Source organism: Diabrotica virgifera, chromosome 8, assembly GCF_917563875.1.
Source record: "Diabrotica virgifera virgifera chromosome 8, PGI_DIABVI_V3a".
Classification (NCBI taxonomy): Eukaryota; Metazoa; Arthropoda; class Insecta; order Coleoptera; family Chrysomelidae; genus Diabrotica; species Diabrotica virgifera.
Genome location: NC_065450.1, coordinates 153,330,718 through 153,354,926, shown reverse-complemented (window position 1 = coordinate 153,354,926; position 24,209 = coordinate 153,330,718). Strand labels below are relative to the sequence as shown.

Here is a 24,209-nt window from a genome sequence, read left to right as displayed (position 1 = left end):
ATTTTATTTAACCCTTACCATTGACATGCGGTATGACATGCGGTATGACATGCGGTATGATATGCGGTATGCCATGCCTCGCCTAAAATATATTTTGTTGAAAAACGTGTTTTACAGTTCTTCCACTCTAACTTTTCCCGTGCGTCACGATTCATTTTCAAATAAGTTAAATCAAAATATAAAGTGAAACGTACGTCGATGTGAAGTTGATTGATACGTACTGTCAGTGTCAGTGATAATAATTAGGAAATTGCTATTATCCCGTGAACGTATTTTGTAAAGCTATTTTATTGAAGTGTTTAATCTTTTTTCACTATTGAGGAGATTGATGGACTCAACATTAAACAGCTTATTGACTGTTACTAGTTTAAACTTAAATATATAACGGTAATAAATAAATAAAAAAAGGATGTGTGTATACTTTGTATGCACGTAAGAAGTTATACTTCTATTATATGATTTCTTAAAAATAAGTATAGTTTAAACAGTTTGTTTTAATTTTTTTTGACCACCAAACTAATTTTGTGCTTACCGCTTTCAAAAAAATAAAAAAAAGTATAGGATTGCTATGGATTCGAACTCAAGAGCTCTCGATCTCTAGCCGAATGCTATACCAAATACGCTACGAGGACTGTGTCTGTATCGGTTCTGACGTACCTAATGACAATTCACGGTAACAAACAGACAAGGTGAAGTATAATAAATATATAATAAAATGTTTTAATAATACTCCTCTTACTCCTGAGGAAAACAAATCCAAAGACACAAAAATTATAATAAATATATTTACTGAAAACACTAATATATTCTTTTCACACCTTTTCTTGCACTGATATATTTATACATAACTTGAAAGATTTAGCAACTAAACGCCATACTGTCTGTGTGCGCATTATAAAATTTTACTCTTAATCGCGCCTAAAGAAGTATAATTAAAAAAAAAACAAAAATGTAAACAGTAATCTCGAAAATAAACAAATAAGTTTACATTCGACAGAACTATAGAAACACTCAAAAGTATTGCTTGTCACGTTTCTCAAAAAATAAATAAGCAGGTACTTACCGAAAATAATCAAATCAAGAGAGGACAGTAGTTAGTCGTTCTTATAATTGAAGACACAAGTGCATGAAGGGTCTATGTGACATTTTCAAGTTATTGAGAAAAATGAAGTTAAAGTTTTTATGCTAGAACTTTTTTACTATATCTAAGATCTAAATAGACTATATTTATAGGATAGGTAGTCCTAAAACTAATATATTTATTAACACTATTAAAAAAATATTTATTATATATTTTTTTTATACAAAAAGTGTACATAGATCCTTTATGCACTTACATTTTAAAATTGACTGTGTACGTAGATCCTTTACACTCTAGTAACTTAGAAAATATTAATTTTAAAACGTGTTTTCCTTGTTTGAAAAATTTCTAGGTTTGAACAACTTACTTGTAACATAAAAAACATGTTTTGAAAAATTTGTCACATAGACCATTTATGTACTTGTGTCTTTAATTATGTTTGAAAATAAAAATTACAATTATACTAAACTAAAAGTGAAACAATTTCAAAACCCAAATAAACAGTAAATTCAAATAATAATCAACAAATGCCCTATTACTGTCAATTAAAATGATAAACGTCAAAGTTCATATAAGTAAACAAGGTATCAGCGACATGCAATATTGTTTATCCTTGTTTAATATATTGTGGTTTCTATGGACAAGCGACTTAATTTTGCGATACTAGTTTCTGTAAGTAAAAAAATAGACCTATTATAAAAAGTAATTCGTGAATAATTACATGCATGGAATAAGATATAGTGGAAGAACTATATAAAAGATCCCTTCGAACACCATATGTGTACCTTCAAGTGGTGTGTAAGTACCCCTTCAGACCAAGACACCGGTGTCCGTCACCGGTTTTCAATTACAGCAAAGCATGAGCCACTAAAATCAGCCAGACACTCAAAAGTGGCTCGTTAATTTGTTAAATTGTTTTAAATTAACAGTCGTTAATTTAAAACAATGCTTTGCTGCACGGTGGCGGACACATGTGTCAGATACCAGTGTCCCAGTCTGAAAGGGTACTACTTGTACCTCCTCCCAACTGCTGCAGTTTTAGTATGGTTTAGTCTTTCAGCTGCGTTGACGAAAGTTTTCTGGCGGTATCACGGACCGCATGTCATTGTTTACGTTTCTATAGTTAAAAGCAGTCCATTCAGTATTCTTTCGATATTCGTTGGCATCAAGTTCGTCCAGTTGTTCTACTTTCAAGTACTTTCACCATTTTTTTTAAAATTCTTTAATTAACAATACTCGTTTTTTTTGTAATTCAGTTTATAAAATTTTTTAAAGAATTTCCACCATTTTTTTAATATTATTCATGCGTTCTAGGGATGGCGGTTTTTGGTCAAAACACCGGTTTTCGGTTATACCGGTCTTATTTACTTACTGCCTTACTAATAAAACACTCGTATTCTAAGGTTATTCCGTATTTATATCTAGAATAGTTATTCTAAGGGCCGGTTGTTCGAACGCGAATCAATATTGATCACTATCAAATATTTAATTACTGTCACAACTGTCAATGTCAACTTTGGTTGGGTTGCTGAAAACATAGTTAATTATAATTATGAGATTAGTTAGTCAATTAACATAACAATTATTAACATAATTGATTAACCAATTTCATAATTGTCATCAATAATTATGTTTTCAGCAACCCAACCAAAGTTGACATTGACAGTTGTGACAGTAATTAAGTATTTGTTAGTGATCAATGTTGATTAACGTTCGAACAACCGGCCCTAAGTATAAGGTAGATATAATACAAAAATAATTTGTTACCAATAAACTCCGTATAAGTTAGTTATAAGTATTCCCACTTTATTCCGAAATATTAGTTTGGCAACGACGCAATCTTCTACACAAATGCATAAAACAACGATATATTGGGTAAAATATGTCAATTTTGACTTTTCTCTACAAATAATACATCAAATTCCGTCATTTTTTGATGAACTACCCGCAGTTGCTTTTCCCTTTATGAGTCGTATAAACTCAAAAAATATGTAGATTACATAATTTTTTGATGGACTATGGCCGTTGTATTCTCTGCTATATTTTAAGAAATCGTTATTTCTTATATTGTATGTTGAGTTTGAGCATTTCATAAAATGGCTTCAAATAAAACAGAACGTTACATTAAATGGGAAAGTGAAGAAAAAGTAAACTTTATTTATTTGACTTATAAATGCAATGTAAATATGTTAATTTCAGCATATTTTGAAGAATATTGTGAGAGATTTTCTACATATTATAGAAAATAAAGACCTTATTTTTCTTGTAGAGTGGAGGATAAGCCTCCTCCTCGCTTGTTCACAATAAGTGAATCACCTACTAATTTTTCTAAAAATCTTACATCATCTTTAGGAAACCGGATTTTTATTCTGCTTTGTTTGAAAAAGAATTTATGCTTTCTTTGAAAGTTTTCCTTTTTCGTGTATTTTCCATCATGTTAATTAAATTATCAACTTCCTCGTTAGCCGCAATACCTCTTAAACACATTTTTTTATTGTATATCTACTCACAAAACAAATAAAAAAATAATATATTTTTGTCTCTGATGACTTTGACAGTCATAAAATAGGTTATACCAGACTTAAACAAGGGTGTGGGTCGGTATAAACTTGGACTAAATTCTTATACCAAGTATAACCTATACCTAAGTTATTCCATGTTTATTGGTAGTGATTTTGCCTATACCTGATTTATTCTCAGTATAACTTTTATACTTCGTTTATTAGTAACAGTGTTACGGTTTAACCTGACGGTTAAAACCGGTTAATCCAAAAACCGGTTTTCGGTTTTTTAATCAATATTCAATAGGTACCCAATAGGTTACAACGCTAAATTTGTATTTCACTTAGTTTGTGATACTCTACATGCTCATTTTTAATATAAAATCCGCAGAAAACAGTTTTCGATATATTTCAAAAAATATAAAAATATGTTTTCATTTTGTAACTTCTAAGGGCTGCAACTTTTTTTATGTGCATATTTGTACTAAGATAAATTAGGTTCAATCGATCTATTTTTGGTCCCAGAATATGTTATTTAATTTCTGACCTACCTTTTTGTTACACCCTTTATAATAAACTAACGCAATGAAAATTTCCATTCCAAATAATACTATCAAATAATTGAAAAATACAAATGGTGGTAAAATTAGGTATAAGACTAGGGTGTAACGAAAATACAGGTCATAAATTAAATCACATATTCTGCGACCAAAAATAGTTCGAATGAACCTAACTTACCTTTACACCCTTTACACCCTTTATAATAAACTAACGCAATGAAAATTTCCATTCCAAATAATACTATCAAATAATTGAAAAATACAAATGGTGGTAAAATTAGGTATAAGACTAGGGTGTAACGAAAATACAGGTCATAAATTAAATCACATATTCTGCGACCAAAAATAGTTCGAATGAACCTAACTTACCTTAGTACAAATATGCACATAAAAAAAGTTACAGCCCTTTGAAGTTACAAAATGAAAATCGATTTTTTCGAATTAGTGTTGCCCAAAATCAGTCTTGGTCTTGCAGTCTTGGTCTTGTTCTTGCGTTTTCGCAAGACCAAGACCAAGACCAAGACCGCCTAATTTGAGCAAGACCAAGACCAAGACTTACCGTGCAAGATTTGAGCAAGAACAAGACTAAGCCTGCAAGACTCTTGCGTCTTGCAATTAGAACTGAGGGTCTTTTATGAAGTATATTAGTTCAGGTATATTCTTAGGTAGGCACTCTATGAGAAGCAAAAAAATTTGTAAAATTGGACTTATGCGCCTTACGGATAATACCATAAACAAACATACATTCTTCGCTCTGAAATTAATTGTCCAGGTTTTGAGAATAGCCGCCCTCCATTCATAAATTAATAGGTCTGGATCTCGTGTATGAAAAAAAGTTGATTAATAGCAAGCTGAAAATTTGTTAAGAGCTTGAGGGTGTCTAGTCGGACAAACTTTGATATATGGGAACACTGGAACAGGGGAAGTTTTAATTGTGGAACAGGTTAAAAATTTTTAACGGTCAGAACACGAAAACGGCACATGTATTTTGTCCGACAGAACAGACTTAAACTCTCCGAACAGAGATTAAACTCTCATGCAAAAATGAGACTGCTATTTATCACCAAATGAGCGTTTTAATGAGTGGAACATGTAGAATATGTCAAATGACAGGAATTATGATAGGTGGTAAATAGCAGTCTGATTTTTGCATGAGAGTTTAGTCTCTGTTCGGAGAGTTTAAGTCTATTCTGTCGGGCAAAATAAATGTGCCGTTTTCGTGGTCTGACCGTTCCAAATTTTTAACCTGTTCCACAATTAAAACTGCCCCTGTTCCAGTGTTCCCATATATCAAAGTTTATCCGACTAGACACCGTTAAGCTATTAACAAATTTTCAGCTTGCTATTAATCAATTTTTTTCCATACGCGGGATCCAGACCTATAATGTATCGAAACTTTTTAAAAATATGTCATATGCTGATAAAAAATATACCTACAATAAGTAGTTAATTTTTTTCCTTAATTAGTTTTGTAGGAATTTAAACACATAAAAATCATATCGATATATAGAATAATAAGACTATTATGTATGTATATTTTTTCTGCTGAGTGCACATAAAAATCATATCGATATATAGAATAATAAGACTATTATGTATGTATATTTTTTCTGCTGAGTGTGATTACGATAGGAGACAGACTATAACAGATAATGTTGTGCCGTCTATACCGTGTAACCAAATACATACCCAAATATTTAATCTACGAGGCATTCAACAAAGAAATATTTACAGTGAAATACATGGAAAACAAAAGGACATTCATAGCAGTTTTTTCTGTAGGTAGTTAAATTAAACTAGTCATTTGTTTTATCAATCGACTCACTGTTCTTTTGTTATGCTCTTTGGTTGCTATACACTATTCCAAGAAACGGGTCATTTTTGGTCTCTCGAATTTTCTAAACTTGTTCGATTTAAGTGGTTGATAATTTGATTTTTTATTTATTTGATTTTAATGTTTGATAATAATATAGCCTTGTTCTGTATAAATATTGCTGTAATAATATTGTTTCTATACAGGTAAATTTGTCATTGGACACTACCAATCAAACTGTATTTTTTTTTCTCAAAGTTCGCATCACCCTGTGAAATATTCTAGCATTTATAAAATATTGAAATTAAAACCCAACTATAGCCTCATATTTTCTTAACATTTTGTTTTTTTTTTATTCATTCGCTTATGTTGGATAATAAAAAGTTAGGTAATTTTTTAACTAGCGATGTTTTTCATCAATACAGGGTGTTTTTAAATAAGTATGGCAAACTTTAAGGGGTAATTCTGCCCGAAAAATAATTTGACAGTTTGCTTTATAAGTGTATGTTCGCAAATGCTTCGTTTCCGAAATAGGGGGTGTTAAAATTTTTCTTACAAACTGACGATTTATCGCTCTAAAACCGGTTGAGATATGCAAATGAAATTTGGTGGGTTTTAAAAGGTAGTTATTACGCATTTTTGACATACAATTAAGAATTTAATATTCACCATTGGCGCGCATACGGGTAACATGACCCGTTTGTTTAGAATTACCCCTTAAAATTTACCATACTTATTTAAAAACACCCTGTGTTGATAAAAAACATGGCTAGTTGTTAAAATACCTAACTTTACTGTTATCTAACATAAGCGAATGAAAAAACAAAATGTTAAAAAAATATCAGACTGTAATTGGGTGTTAATTTCAGTATTTTATAAATGCTGGAATATTCCACAGGATGATGCTTACTTTGAGAAAAAAACACAGTTTGATTGGTACACTCATTAGTACCGATAAGTTAAAGTCGGTTCGCTAAACTCAGACACAACTGGCTAGTGATTTTAGTAGGTAATTTTTTTGTTTTTTGCCAATTTCGCCAAAATTGGCAAAATTACTAACTATTAAGTAATTAGTAACTATTTAGTAATTATTTTTTTGCCAATATTACCAAACTGGCAAAATTACTTACTAAAATCACTAGCTAGTTGTGTCTGAGTTTAGCGAACCGATTATATCGGGTACCTATACAACGACAATTTAACTTCTAGCAACAATATTATTACAGCGATATTGTTAATAGGCCTTGGGCCCGCATATACAATTATTATTTATGACCACACCGTTGAAACTTTTTGTACTTGTTATTTGGGTGGAGTCGGACAAATTTTGAGCTTGGCGCATTATGGTAGTGGGGCGTTTGTCTGTCAAGCGGTGACGAAGTTGTCAATTTTATGCAAGAAAAAAATTTATTACCACATTGGTCATTCTATTTTAATCAATGGATTTTATCATATAAACAACGAAAACAATTTTGTCGGACAAAAATATTGGGGCATATGACGCGTCGGACACGCTAAATATGTCAAATTTATGAAAATAATAAATTTATTACCACATCGATAATTTTAACGGTATCTATCATAAAACCTTTTTACAATAATGTGGTAACCTTGTCGGACAATTTTCACGGGGCATATGCGCAGTCGGACGCGCCGAATATGTCAATTTCCTGAAAATTTTTTATTTATTACCACAGATGTCATTTTTATTTTGTACTGTTCTTTTACATGTGTAACGCATATTGGATCACTTGTCGGACAAAAATAATGGGGCGTTTTGGTACAATTAAAAGAAAAAGTAATTTTTATGCATACAGGGTGTTTGGTAAAGAATGGGCCATAGCTTAACCTCAGGTTCCTGAGGTTAAAATAGGCCGATTTAAGCTAACTTACCTTAGTACAAAGTTTATAATAGCCGAGATACAGGGTGTCAAAATCAAACTTTTTTTTTATTTATTATTGAATATTTCCTGATAGGTATGAGATAACAACATGAAATTTTATATCTGGGGGTTTCTTGAGTCGAGAAATCTAAATTCCTTACCAAAAATTATGCATTGCCCAGAGGGCGCCACATATGCCTTTCAGCACTCATTTATTACGTTCAATTTTTTTTATCCCTCACTCTGTATAATTTTGACATTAAAATTTTTATTTTCCTATTAGTTATACTTAAAAAAGGTATACTTCTTTCATCTTCCTAAACTCAACCGTTTTCGAGATAAACGCATTTTAAATATGCGATACACCATCATTTTTAGCATAATATCATTGTAGTTACACCCAAAAAATAACTTAAAATTTATGAAAATAATAAATTTATTACCACATGGATAATTTTAACGGTATCTACCATAAAACCTTTTTACAATAATTTGGTAACCTTGTCGGACAATTTTCACGGGGCATATGCGCAGTCGGACGCGCCGAAGATGTCAATTTCCTGAAAATTTTTTATTTATTACCACAGATGTTATTTTTATTTTGTACTGTTTTTTTACATGTGTAATGCATATTGGACCCACTTGTCAGACAAAAATAATGGGGCGTTTTGGTACAATTTAAAAAAAATTAATTTTTATACATTTTTGACCTCATATTAAATTACGTATTTTTCGGCTCATATTACCCGTATGCGCGCCAATGGTGAATATTAAATTCTTAACTGTAGTTAAAAAATGTGCAATAACTACCTCTTAAAACCCACCAAATTTCATTTGCATATCTCAACTGGTTTTAAAGCAATAAATAAATCGTCAGTTTGTCAGAAAAACTTCAACACCCCCTATCTCGGAAACGATGCATTTGTGGACATACGTTTTTCTCGTAAAGCAAACTGACTTTATTTTGTCATGCACAATTACTCCTTATTGCCATACTTATTTAAAAACACACTTTGTCTATGAAAAACATGGCTAGTTTTTAAAGTCCTTAACTTTTTTATTATCCAACATAAACGAATGAATGAAAAAACTGAATGTTGAGAAGGAATGAGGCTATAGTTAGGTTTTAATTTTAGTATTTTATAGATGCTAGAATATTCCACGGGGTGATGCGAACTTTGAGAAAAAACACAGTTTGATTCATACACTAGCTTTGCAATAAAAATTATGTGTGTACCGACAATATTACTACAGGGATATTGCTAAAGAATAAGGCGCTAATGTTACGAAAAAATCACTTAAATCGGACAAGAGGTTTATAAAATACAAACCATCAAAAATAACCCATTTTTAAGGTGGTTGATTAATTTTGGTCCAGAGTGTACATATACAGGGTGTTTGGTAAAGAATGGGTCATAGCTTAACCTTAGATTCCTGAGGTTAAAATAGGTCGATATAAGCTAACTTACCTTAGTACGAAAGTTGATAATAACCGAAATACAAGGTGATAAAGTTAAACTTTTATTTTATTTATTCTTGAATAGTTCCTAACAGGCATGGGATAATAACACGAAATTCGGTAAGCAGGGGTTTTTCGGGACAATAAATCTAAATTTGCCACCAAAAATGATATATTATCCAGAGGGCGCCACATACGCCTTTCAGCACTCATTTAATAGGATCAATTGTTTTATTTCTCACTCTACATACCTTTTGAATCAACACTTTTATTCTCTTAACATTTATACTTAAAAAAGGTTACTATATTCATCTCGTTAAACTCAACCGTTTTCGAGATAAACGCATTTTAAGTCTGCGAGGCAATATAATTTTTTGCAAAATTGTGATCTGATATTTGCTTACATACTCCTTGAACAACGACAAACATCGTTCTGTAGTTTTTTTTTCCAATTAAAAAAAATTTCCGACACAAGTATCAGGTTATAAGTAGTTATATTCTAAATCAAAAACTCTAAGTGTCCGACAAAAATATTGGGCCAAATCCAAAGTCGGACAAAAAATTTAATTTTTATTAATAAACTGTCTTTTAAAAAATACTGGGTTCGTGCAACCCTTACCTTTAAAACCATTTTTCCGACAACATTAGTAGGTTATAAGTAATTATATTCTTAATAAAAAAATCAAAGTGTCGGACAAAAATATTGGGGCAACTCGACAGTCGGACAAAAAATTTAATTTTTATTAGTAAAGTATACTTTCAAATTATGCTGGGTTCGTGCATCCCTTATCTTTACAACCATTTTTCCGACAAATGTAGTAGGTTACAAGTAATTATATTCTTAAACAAAAAATGTAATTGTCTGACAAAAATGTTGGGGCAAACGACCAGAAAACTTAATTCTTTTAGGCTATCGACGAGGAGGTATTATCAAAAAAAAATTTAAAACAGTGTTTCTCGGTTACTTTTGAATCGATTTAGCTGAAAATTGGTACACACGCTAAGTAAAGCATTTAAAAGGGTATGACGTAGATCGGAACCCAAAATTGTCTTAAAAAAATTTCCGACAAGAAGAAAAATTTTAGAAAAATTGTGATCTGATAATTTTTGTACATACTCCTTGAACAACGACAAACATCGTTCTGTATTTTTTTCTCGAATTAAAAAAAAATTTCAGCACATGTATCAGGTTATAAGTAGTTATATTCCAAATCAAAAAATGTAAGTGCCCGACCTAAATAGTGGGGCACATCCAAAGTCGGACAAAAAATTTAATTTTTATTAATATACTTTTAAAATATTCTGGGTTCGTGCATCCCTTATCTTTACAACCATTTTTCCGACAAAAGTAGTAGGATACAAGTAATTATACTCTTAAACAAAAAATTTAATTGTCTGACAAAAATGTTGGGGCAAACGAACAGGAAACTTAATTCTTTTAGGCTATGGACGAGGAGGTATTTTCCAAAAACATTTTAAAACAGTTTTCTCGGTTATTTTTGAATCGATTTAGCTGAAAATTGGTACACACACTAAGTAAAACATTTAAAAGGGTATAACGTAGAGTTGTACCCAAAATTTTCGCAAACAAATTTCGGACAAGAGGGAAAATTTCAGAAAAATTGTGATCTGATATTTGCGTACATACTCCTTGAACAACGACAAATATCGTTCTGTAGTTTTTTTTCTCGAAATAAAAAAAATTTCCGACACAAGTATCAGGTTATAAGTAGTTATATTCCAAATCAAAAAATCTAAGTGTCCCACAAAAATATTGGGGCAAATCCAAAGTCGGATAAAAAATTTAATTTTTATTGATAAACCATACTTTTAAATTATGCTGGGTTCGTGTATCCCTTATCTTTACAACCATTTTTCCGACAAAGGTTGTAAGTTACAAGTAATTATATTCTTAAACAAAAAATGTAATTGTTTGACAAAAATCTTGGGGCAAACGAACAGAAAACTTAATTCTTTTAGGCTATCGACGAGAAAGTAATATCAAAAAATTTTAAAAGAGTTTTCTCGGTTATTTTTGAATCGATTTAGCTTAAAATTGGTACACACATTAAGTAAAACATTTAAAAGGGTATGACGTAGAGTTGTACCCAAAATTTTCTTAAAAAATTTTCCGACAAGAGGGAAAATTTAGAAAAATTGTGATCTAATATTTGCTTACAGACTCCTTGAACAACGACAAACATCGTTCTGTAGTTTTTTTTCTTGAAAAAAAAAATTTCCGACACAAGTATCAGGTTATAAGTAGTTATATTCCAAATCAAAAAATCTAAGTGTCCGACAAAAATATTGGGGCAAATCCAAAGTCGGATAAAAAATTTAATGTTTATTAATAAACTATAATAAATATTAATAACTATAATAAATGATTGTGAGTAAGTCTGTGTTTCATTACTACATTTAATAAACTATACTTTTAAATCATGCTGGGTTCGTGCATCGCTTATATTTACAACCATTTTTCCGACAAAGTAGTAAGTTACAAAGTAGTAAGTTAGTAAGTTTTCTGTTCGTTTGCCCCAAGATTTTTGTCAACCAATTACATTTTTTGTTTAAGAATATAATTACTTGTAACTTACTACCTTTGTCGGAAAAATGGTTGTAAAGATAAGGGATACACTTACCCAGCATAATTTAAAAGTATAGTTTATCAATAAAAATTAAATTTTTTGTCTGACTTTGGATTTGCCCCAATATTTTTGTCGGACACTTAGATTTTTTGATTTGGAATATAACTACTTATAACCTGATACTTGTGTCGGACATTTTTTTTTATTTCGAAAAAAAAAACTACAGAAAGATATTTGTCGTTGTTCAAGGAGTATGTACGCAAATATCAAATCACAATTTTTCTAAAATTTTCCCTCTTGTCCGAAATTTTTTGGGAAAATTTTGGGTACAGCTCTACGGCATACCCTTTTAAATGTTTTACTTAGTGTGTATACCAATTTTCAGCTAAATCGATTCAAAAATAACCGAGAAAAACGGTTTTAAAATATTTTTGGATAATACCTCCTCGTCCATAGCCTAAAAGAATTAAGTTTCCTGTTCGTTTGCCCCAACATTTTCGTCAGACAATTAAATTTTTTGTTTAAGAGTATAATTACTTGTATCCTACTACTTTTGTCGGAAAAATGGTTGTAAAGATAAGGGATGCACGAACCCAGAATAATTTAAAAGTATAGTTTATTAATAAAAATTAAATTTTTTGTCCGACTTTGGATGTGCCCCACTATTTATGTCGGGCACTTAGATTTTTTGATTTGGAATATAACTACTTATAACCTGATACATGTGCTGACATTTTTTTTTAATTCGAGAAAAAAATACAGAACGATGTTTGTCGTTGTTCAAGGAGTATGTACACAAATTATCAGATCACAATTTTTCTAAAATTATCCCTCTTGTCGGAAAATTTTTTAAGAAAATTTTGGGATCCGATCTACGTCATACCCTTTTAAATGCTTTACTTAGCGTGTGTACTAATTTTCAGCTAAATCGATTCAAAAGTAACCGAGAAACACTGTTTTAAATTTTTTTTTTGATAATACCTCCTCGTCGATAGCCTAAAAGAAATAAGTTTTCTGTTCGTTTGCCCCAACATTTTTGTCAGACAATTACATTTTTTGTTTAAGAATATAATTACTTGTAACCTACTACTTTTGTCGGAAAAATGGTTGTAAAGATAAGGGATGCACGAACCCAGCATAATTTGAAAGTATACTTTACTAATAAAAATTAAATTTTTTGTCCGACTGTCGAGTTGCCCCAATATTTTTGTCCGACACTTTGATTTTTTGATTAAGAATATAATTACTTATAACCTACTAATGTTGTCGGAAAAATGGTTTTAAAGGTAAGGGTTGCACGAACCCAGTATTGTTTAAAAGACAGTTTATTAATAAAAATTAAATTTTTTGTCCGACTTTGGATTTGACCCAATATTTTTGTCGGACACTTAGATTTTTTGATTTGGAATATAACTACTTATAACCTGATACTTGTGTCGGCAATTTTTTTTAATTGAAAAAAAAACTACAGAACGATGTTTGTCGTTGTTCAAGGAGTATGTAAGCAAATATCAGATCACAATTTTTCTAAAATTTTCCTTCTTGTCGTAAAATTTTTTAAGAAAATTTTGGGTACAGCTCTACGTCATACCCTTTTAAATATTTTACTTAGTGTGTGTACCAATTTTGAGCTAAATCGATTCAAAAATAACCGAGATAACTCTTTTAAAATTTTTTGATATTACTTTCTCGTCGATAGCCTAAAAGAATTAAGTTTTCTGTTCGTTTGCCCCAAGATTTTTGTCAAACAATTACATTTTTTGTTTAAGAATATAATTACTTATAGCTTACTACCTTTGTCGGAAAAATGGTTGTAAAAATAAGGGATACACGAACCCAGCATAATTTAAAAGTATAGTTTATCAAAAAAAATTAAATTTTTTGTCTGACTTTGGATTTGCCCCAATATTTTTGTCGGACACTTAGATTTTTTGATTTGGAATATAACTACTCATAACCTGATACATGTGCTGAAAATTTTTTTTAATTCGAGAAAAAAATACAGAACGATGTTTGTCGTTGTTCAAGGAGTATGTACACAAATTATCAGATCACAATTTTTCTAAAATTTTCCCTCTTGTCGGAAAATTTTTTAAGAAAATTTTGGGTTCCGATCTACGTCATACCCTTTTAAATGCTTTACTTAGCGTGTGTACCAATTTTCAGCTAAATCGATTCAAAAGTAACCGAGAAACACTGTTTTAAATTTTTTTTTTGATAATACCTCCTCGTTGATAGCCTAAAAGAATTAAGTTTTCTGTTCGTTTGCCCCAACATTTTTGTCAGACAATTACATTTTTTGTTTAAGAATATAACTACTTGTAACCTACCACTTTTGTCGGAAAAATGGTTGTAAAGATAAGGGATGCACGAACCCAGCATAATTTGAAAGTATACTTTACTAATAAAAATTAAATTTTTTGTCCGACTGTCGAGTTGCCCCAATATTTTTGTCCGACACTTTGATTTTTTGATTAAGAATATAATTACTTATAACCTACTAATGTTGTCGGAAAAATGGTTTTAAAGGTAAGGGTTGCACGAACCCAGTATTATTTAAAAGACAGTTTATTAATAAAAATTAAATTTTTTGTCCGACTTTGGATTTGACCCAATATTTTTGTCGGGCACTTAGATTTTTTGTTTTGGAATATAACTACTTATAACCTGATACTTGTGTCGGCAATTTTTTTTAATTGAAAAAAAAAACTACAGAACGATGTTTGTCGTTGTTCAAGGAGTATGTAAGCAAATATCAGATCACAATTTTTCTAAAATTTTCCCTCTTGTCGGAAAATTTTTTAAGAAAATTTTGGGTACAGCTCTACGTCATACCCTTTTAAATATTTTACTTAGTGTGTGTACCAATTTTGAGCTAAATCGATTCAAAAATAACCGAGATAACTCTTTTAAAATTTTTTGATATTACTTTCTCGTCGATAGCCTAAAAGAATTAAGTTTTCTGTTCGTTTGCCCCAAGATTTTTGTCAAACAATTACATTTTTTGTTTAAGAATATAATTACTTGTAGCTTACTACCTTTGTCGGAAAAATGGTTGTAAAAATAAGGGATACACGAACCCAGCATAATTTAAAAGTATAGTTTATCAATAAAAATTAAATTTTTTGTCTGACTTTGGATTTGCCCCAATATTTTTGTCGGACACTTAGATTTTTTGATTTGGAATATAACTACTCATAACCTGATACATGTGCTGAAAATTTTTTTTTAATTCGAGAAAAAAATACAGAACGATGTTTGTCGTTGTTCAAGGAGTATGTACACAAATTATCAGATCACAATTTTCCTAAAATTTTCCCTCTTGTCGGAAAATTTTTTAAGAAAATTTTGGTTCCGATCTACGTCATACCCTTTTAAATGCTTTACTTAGCGTGTGTACCAATTTTCAGCTAAATCGATTCAAAAGTAACCGAGAAACACTGTTTTAATTTTTTTTTTTTGATAATACCTCCTCGTTGATAGCCTAAAAGAATTAAGTTTTCTGTTCGTTTGCCCCAACATTTTTGTCAGACAATTACATTTTTTGTTTAAGAATATAATTACCTGTAACCTACTGCTTTTGTCGGAAAAATGGTTGTAAAGATAAGGGATGCACGAACCCAGCATAATTTGAAAGTATACTTTACTAATAAAAATTAAATTTTTTGTCCGACTGTCGAGTTGCCCCAATATTTTTGTCCGACACTTTGATTTTTTGATTAAGAATATAATTACTTATAACCTACTAATGTTGTCGGAAAAATGGTTTTAAAGGTAAGGGTTGCACGAACCCAGTATTTTTTAAAAAACAGTTTATTAATAAAAATTAAATTTTTTGTCCGACTTTGGATTTGACCCAATATTTTTGTCGGACACTTAGATTTTTTGATTTAGAATATAACTACTTATAACCTGATACTTGTGTCGGAAATTTTTTTTAGTTGGAAAAAAAACTACAGAACGATGTTTGTCGTTGTTCAAGGAGTATGTACGCAAATATCAGATCACAATTTTTCTAAAATTTTCCCTCTTGTCCAAAATTTTTTTGGAAAAATTTTGGGTACAGCTCTACGTCATACCCTTTTAAATGTTTTACTTAGTGTGTGTACCAATATTCAGCTAAATCGATTCAAAAATAACCGAGAAAATCTGTTTTAAAATATTTTTGGATAATACCCCCTCGTCCATAGCCTAAAAGAATTAAGTTTCCTGTTCGTTTGCCCCAACGTTTTTGTCAGACAATTACATTTTTTGTTTAAGAGTATAATTACTTGTATCCTACTACTTTTGTCGGAAAAATGGTTGTAAAGATAAGGGATGCACGAACCCAGAATAATTTAAAAGTATAGTTTATTAATAAAAATTAAATTTTTTGTCCGACTTTGGAGGTGCCCCACTATTTATGTCGGGCACTTAGATTTTTTTATTTGGAATATAACTACTTATAACCTGATACATGTGCTGAAAATTTTTTTTTAATTCGAGAAAAAATACAGAACGATGTTTGTCGTTGTTCAAGGAGTATATACACAAATTATCAGATCACAATTTTTCTAAAATTTTCCCTCTTGTCGGAAAATTTTTTAAGAAAATTTTAGGTTCCGATCTACGTCATACCCTTTTAAATGCTTTACTTAGTGTGTGTACCAATGTTCAGCTAAATCGATTCAAAAGTAACCGAGAAACACTGTTTTAAATTTTTTTTTTTGATAATACCTCCTCGTCGATAGCCTAAAAGAATTAAGTTTTCTGTTCGTTTGCCCCAACATTTTTGTCAGACAATTACATTTTTTGTTTAAGAATATAATTACTTGTAACCTACTACTTTTGTCGGAAAAATGGTTGTAAAGATAAGGGATGCACGAACCCAGCATAATTTGAAAGTATACTTTACTAATAAAAATTAAATTTTTTGTCCGACTGTCGAGTTGCCCCAATATTTTTGTCCGACACTTTGATTTTTTGATTAAGAATATAATTACTTATAACCTACTAATGTTGTCGGAAAAATGGTTGTAAATAAAAAAATTTCAGGAAATTGACATCTTCGGCGCGTCCGACTGCGCATATGCCCCGTGAAAATTGTCCGACAAGGTTACCACATTATTGTAAAAATGTTTTATGATAGATACCGTTAAAATTATCGATATGGTAATAAATTTATTATTTTCATAAATTTGACATATTTAGCGTGTCCGACGCGTCATATGCCCCAATATTTTTGTCCGACAAAATTGTTTTCGTTGTTTATATGATAAAATCCATTGATTAAAATAGAATGACCAATGTGGTAATAAATTTTTTTCTTGCATAAAATTGACAACTTCGTCACCGCTTGACAGACAAACGCCCCACTACCATAATGCGCCAAGCTCAAAATTTGTCCGACTCCACCCAAATAACAAGTACAAAAAGTTTCAACGGTGTGGTCATAAATAATAATTGTATATGCGGGCCCAAGGCCTATAACGAATAAGGCTATATAATATTAAAAAATCACTTAAATCAGCCAACAGGTTTAGGAAATTCGAGACATCAAAAATGACCCATTCCATTTTTAAGGAGGTGCCTTAATTTCTTGGAGAAGTGTATTATTCTCGGTTTGGTATTCGGTACCAAAATGAGAACTGGCGTTAACATATGAAGGGCCAGGGGAAAGAACGGTGAATGTCTATCTGCAAGCATTTTCGGTAAAATGAGAAATAAAGTTACATATTCATTGTTTTTACCCCTTGCGTCCAATCTTGTGACGTGATTTTAAGACGATTATCATATTTATGTCCCCTTGTCCATTCACAGATTGATAGTACCCTTTCTAAGCTAACATATTGCACAACAATCTCAAAATGACCAAAAATTTACATTCATCCTTTTTCCCTCTGACCCTTCATATTGTGCACATCTGTCACTGAATTGAATTCTTTTCAAATCACACATTGTCAATGGCAAATACTCGAAAAAATACGTAAGTTTCTAATAAACTTTGGTTAGTTGGAATATAGACACGGATCGCTTAGATCGTAGGTTCAAACCCCACCCGGTGTCAGTTGTTTAGATATTTATTAATTTGGTTGGTCTTTACTACGGCTGTGATATTAAAGCTTAAAATTGACCTACTCTGTTACGTTGTTCTAGTTCTAAGATATGTAATAGGCTAATGGGCAACTGCGAGACTTGCAAGACTCTTGCTGCAAGACCAAGACCAAGACCAAGACCTGGAGCGCAATACCAAGACCAAGACCAAGACCAGGTGTACTGTCGCAAGACCAAGACCAAGACTCTCTAAGTCTCGTCTTGGTCTTGCACTTGGGCAACACTCTTTCGAATATATCGAAAACTATTAGAGATTTTTTATTGAAAATGGACATGTGGCATTCTTATGGTAGGAACATCTTAAAAAGGAATTATAGTGAAATTTGTGCACCCCATAAAAATTTATGGGGGTTTTGTTCTCTTAAACCCCCTCAAACTTTTGTGTACGTTTCAATTAAATTATTATTGTGATACCATTAGTTAAATTCAATATTTCTAAAACTTTTTTGCCTCTTAGTATTTTTTCGATAAGGCAGTTTTTATCGAGTTGCGGCTTCTTTTTTAATATGTTTACATAAAAATTTTATGGGGATTTTGTTCCTTTAAACCCCCCAAATGTTTGTGTATGTTCCAATTAAACTATTACTGCGGTACCATTAGTTAAATACAATGTTTTTAAAACTTTATTGCCTCTTTGTATTTTTTCAATAAGGCGCCTTTTACCGAGATGTGGTTTCTTTTTTAATATGTTTCAAAATATACCTAAAAATGTAAATCATAAATAAATTTTCATATTATTACCAAGTCTCCATAATCGTACTTAGCCATATACAAATATGTGGTGGATTTGACAAATATTCAAAATATCTCGATAAAAAGTGACTTTTGGAAAAAGTACTAAGAGGCAAGAAGGTTTTTAAAATATTGTGTTTAACTAATGGTGCTACAATAATAATTAAATTAGAACGCACACAAAAGTTTGGGGGGGTTTAAAAGAACAAAACCCCCATAACATTTTTTATGGGGTGTCCAAATTACACTATAATTTTTTCTTAAGATACTACCTCCATAAGAATAGAACATGTCTATTTTCAATAAAAGATCTCTAATAGTTTTCGATATATTGGAATAAATCGATTTTCATTTTGTAACTTCAAAGGGCTTTAACTTTTTCTATGTGCACATTTGTACTAAGGTAAGCGAGGTTCAATCGAACTATTTTTGGTCCCAGAATATGTGATTAAATTTATGACCTGTATTTTTGTTACACCCTGTAAACGTAATAAATTATGAAGTAAATTAGGCTATAACGTGTAGGTATATATATATATATATATATATATATATATATATATATATATATATATATATATATATATATATATATATAAATGGTGTAAGATCACATCGTTAAATCCTCCGTATATCAATGGGTACCAATAGAATAGACTAGTTTCGCGATGCCTCGCTCGTCAGTATTCGGCTAGGTACGAATTGATACACCGACGGTTCAATGATGTGTCTTAATATTTCGCACCTCAGGTGCCGAGCTACAAAAGGTACCTGAGTATGCGAAATATTAAGACACATCATTGAACCGTCGGTGTATCAATTCGTACCTAGCCGAATACTGACGAGCGAGGCATCGCGAAACTAGTCTATTCTATTGGTACCCATTGATATACGGAGGATTTAACGATGTGATCTTACACCATTTATTTGGTATGTAAAATCTAGCATTGGCAAAGCTTTTGCCGAAGCCCTGCATGCAGGCATATATATATATATATATATATATATATATATATATATATATATATATATATATATATATATATATATATATATATATATATATATATATATTTATGCACAGATATCAAAGTGAGGTCCTGACATTACGCGCACTTAGTGAGGACCGGTAGAAAACGTAGACATAATCGTTTCAACTCTTCATAGTGACCTTGACAAGTAAATAGCAATTAAAAAATGACGAGTATACACAAAAAAAATTACGTATATGTGTCCCGTATTGTTCAAGTATATTGCCACCCAAGTGAGGCCATTATACGCAGCTATTAAAGTGAGACTGTATATACTTTTTCGTTATGCGCACAAAGTGAGGACAACTTTACGTGTATATTTCCTTACAGCTCATCAAGTGAGGACCACACAGTGTTGTCGATAAATATGAGATTAATCATTTCTACTGCCTTTTTCTGTATAACACAGTAAGAATTATTATTGTTTCGATGTTTCAGTCACTTGTAGTTATAAGAAGGATCTGGACTCTTTGTTCTTGCTCGTACTGTTTGTTAATTTTATAACATTTTAGTACCTCAGCATTAAATCACGGTAGCCTTATCGGAGACTAGCGTTAATAAAGAAATATTTTATATTTTTTAATAATTTACATTAAAGATGGATAGGAAAGCAAGAATTTTGAAAATAGCGTTAGTTGAGAACAATAATAATCAAAATGGAGGATACAGTGATAGTTCAGTTATGTGAAATTTATATTGAACTTAACATATAAATATAAAAGCCAGAATTTTGATCTAAGGGGAACACAGTTTTTACGGTACATACATATCTGTCATTTTTCAACCCCCTCCCTTCCATTTCCACCACCCCTTATTTTTAAATAGGGAATAGGGGCGTGTGCTAGCTCATTTGAAAGGATATTCAATTCTCTATCCAGCATTATTAACATTGACATAATTATCTATACAGAGTGTATTTTAGTATAGGTACTGTTGCCCCTGTCGATTTTCATTTTGAAACGACAATTTTCCAACCTTAACTTTAGTATACAAGATGATTTACTTAATTTAATTAAACTTAATGTACCTTTTTTACTGACTTAATTTTACAGTTATTCCAATAGATGGCAAATACAGTGAATATGTGCATATGTTTTATTTCGAATAATCATTTTAAAATAGTTTTAGTTTTCTATTTTCTCTGAAAATTGTTGCAAGCTTCTTGTTCTTATCTTAAAATCATGTCACTACAAATTTATACGAGACTACATATTAAGAGTATAGAAAGTATTATAATATATGACATACATGCTTTTTTCCATTTATTGAAGATATTTCACCTTATTTTGAAACAATGCAATGTGACCAAGTGTCCTCAACTAAAAAAATATATCCCACTATTTTGATATTAAATGTATAGTTTGTACTATAAACCGTATTGAAATAGATTGCAACATGTGTGTGTGGTTGGGATATTGACTGCGAAACCTAAGGCTTCATTCGCCTAATCATATTTACCTTTGATTCTTATAACAATAAATAAAATTGATTAACATTTTATATCAATATTATTAGTGTTTTTAAACAATATCAGTATGATATATCAGTATAATAAAGTCAAGATAAACAATACTATAACAGAAAGCTTTGAGGTCAAACAAGGAGTGCGGCAGGGTGATCCATTATCGTCTATAATGTTTAACATATTACTAGAAAAGGTTATACAGGAAGCAAACATTAATAGAACAGGTCTGATCTACCACAAAAAACATTAGTGCTTGGCATTCGCAGACGATTTGGTAATCTTGGCTAGGAGCAAAATAGAACTTATAGAAACAGTCATGAAACTCGAGGAGAGGGCAGCAACCAAAGGATGGTATATAAATGAAGCAAAAACAAAGTATATGGAATGAACAAATAAGCAATTCGTTCGGGGGCAATACATAACAATGACAACAGCGAAGGGAACACAGTATAAATTCGAAGAAGTTGAGAGATTTGAGTACTTAGGAACTGTCTTCACAAGAGATCCTAACTGTGAAGAAGAAATACAAAAGAGAATTATGTCGGGCAACCGCGCTATATTTGCTTTTAATGGGTTGTTAAGAAGTAAAAATATATCACGAAGAGCAAAACTAAGAACTTACAAGACCGTAATAAGGCCTATAGTAACGTATGCTTCTGAAACATGGGTCACAACAAAAAAACATCAAGAATTGTTATTAGTTTGGGAGAGGAAAATACTGCACAAAATCTTTGGTGCGAAAAACTTAAATGGACAATGGGTAAGAAGAACAAATAAGGAACTAACTGAGCTCTATCAAGATCCTAACATACTAGCAATAATTAAGGCGCAAAGACTTAGATGGTTGGGCCATGTGCAGAGGATGATTCCATCTAGAATTCCCAGAATGGTACTATCTAGTGCATTGGCAGGGAAAAGACGAAGAGGAAGACCGAGGTCACGATGGAGTAATGGAGTTAGAGAAGATATGAGAAGAATTAACTTAAGGAACTGGGAAAGAAAAGCGACTGACAAAAGGGAGTGGAAAAGAATATTACATCAAGCCATGGGCCTACTAGGCTCGTAGTGCTTACATATTATAATATCAGTTTTCTAATATAATCCAGTTCCATATCCAGTTCCGAATCCAGTGGTTATAGGCCTGGATCCCGCGTAAGAAAGAAAAGTTGATTAATAGCAAGCTGAAAATTTGTTAATAGCTTAACGGTGTCTAGCGGACAAACTTTGATGCACGGGAACACTGGAACAGGGGAAGTTTTAATTGTGGAGCATGATAAACGTGTCGTCCTGACAAGTTTATGATTGTGAAAAATAGCAAGTTGTTTTTAAGTTTATTCGATAGCCAACGTTATGTTATATATGTGAAAATTTTTGTCCGACAAAAATGTTGGGCATTTTAACGAGTCCGACACGTAGAACATGTCACATCACAGGAATTATGTTGGTGATGAATAGCAGTCTGATTTTTGCATGAGAGTTTAATGAAAGGTTAAAAAAGCAATTGGAAGTTCTGTCCGACAAAATTAATGGGAAGTTTTCGTAGTCGGACATTCTAAACAAGTAAGATATAGACAAAAATTCTGGTGATAAATAGCTTTCCGACAAAGATGAAATTTAATTAAGTAAATTATTCCTTACCAAGAATGACTGTTGTCGGAAAAAAATAAGGGGTAGATTTTGTAGTCGGACAATTTAAAAAAATAATTTTTGAAATTTCAATAAGGGGTGATTATTCTATGTCAAAAGTACCTGCAATCAATTACAATCGATATCTTTCGATTTATCTCAACATCATTTAGATATCTCACTGTAATACATTTATAGTAGATCAGGCAAATTATATTATGGATTGAGTGGTCTAGCTATCTTTGTCTGCCACATGCGCGGGATCGCTTGGTTAAAAGAGATAGATAGACCACCTATCGACTTTTTGCACTGTATTCCCTGTCTACCCTTATGTCTATGAATACATTTCCATTTAAGAAAAACTGTCACTTTTGACAATAATTCATAATAAATTGCAATCGTAACTTCAAATTTAAACTAATCGATTTATTTTGGCAGCAAATTATTTCTTGTCATGTGACATATTAATTACATTATTATTTCATTTGTAGAAAGTTGAGAAAAATTACGTTATACAATTTTAATAATAATTTATTTAGGTACCCTTTTTCAATCCAGCAAAGCATTATAGCACGAAGAATGATATTCAAAAGAACTTTCACAATTATCTGGCAACTGAACCTCATTGAATTGATGACCAAGTATTTTACTAACTTTGTAAAATGTTCGAAAATTACTCAAAAATGTTACGTTGAATGGTTTCACTTTCGATCTGGCGACTTAAAATTTAAACTGTTGACACTCAAAAATAGACACAAAAACACTCCATAGTTAATATAAATTTTATTTTCCAACACACGTGGCAAACAGAAACTCAGAGACCATGTACCTTCAAATACTACTTTGTATAGCACAAAGTGTCACAGTGACAAATGCAGCCTTCTAATACATACTTCTAAGCATAATGTGTCATATTTACGTCTATTCTTATAAGCACCGAAGTTTTAGACTCTTCACATATTTCAATGTCGTTTACAGGGTTAAGATTTGAGTATGGAAAAAAATGTATACAACGTTTTTTGTAGGAAATTTTCTGTACTTTCTGATGCGCCTAATTAGAAAACTCTAAGAGATTGCTTTCACATGTTCTTTGACATTTTTTATTGTCATTTTGAGAATATCTAGAACAAACTCCACCCAAAAAAATAATTCTTTTGCAATATATACATGCATTGATACTTACCTTACTGTTTTTGGAGTGTGCATGTATATATATGCACATGCAAATATGTGAATATAAATAATAATATACAACCAAAATAGCTTTATCAATATGTGACTAAGTCATTCTGAAAAAATATTTTTTATTTATTTCCTTCGATTTGCCCAAACTTTTTGTCCGACATATTACTTTTTGCGTTACAAAATATAATTTCT

The 24,209-nt window shown here is 31.2% G+C and overlaps 1 protein-coding gene across 4 annotated transcripts in view; it reads left to right on the top strand.

The window, feature by feature from the left end:
- LOC114332298 (high affinity cAMP-specific and IBMX-insensitive 3',5'-cyclic phosphodiesterase 8) overlaps positions 1-24,209 on the top strand; it is a 1,526,162-nt gene that overhangs the window by 1,078,693 nt on the left and 423,260 nt on the right. The window lies entirely within an intron of this gene.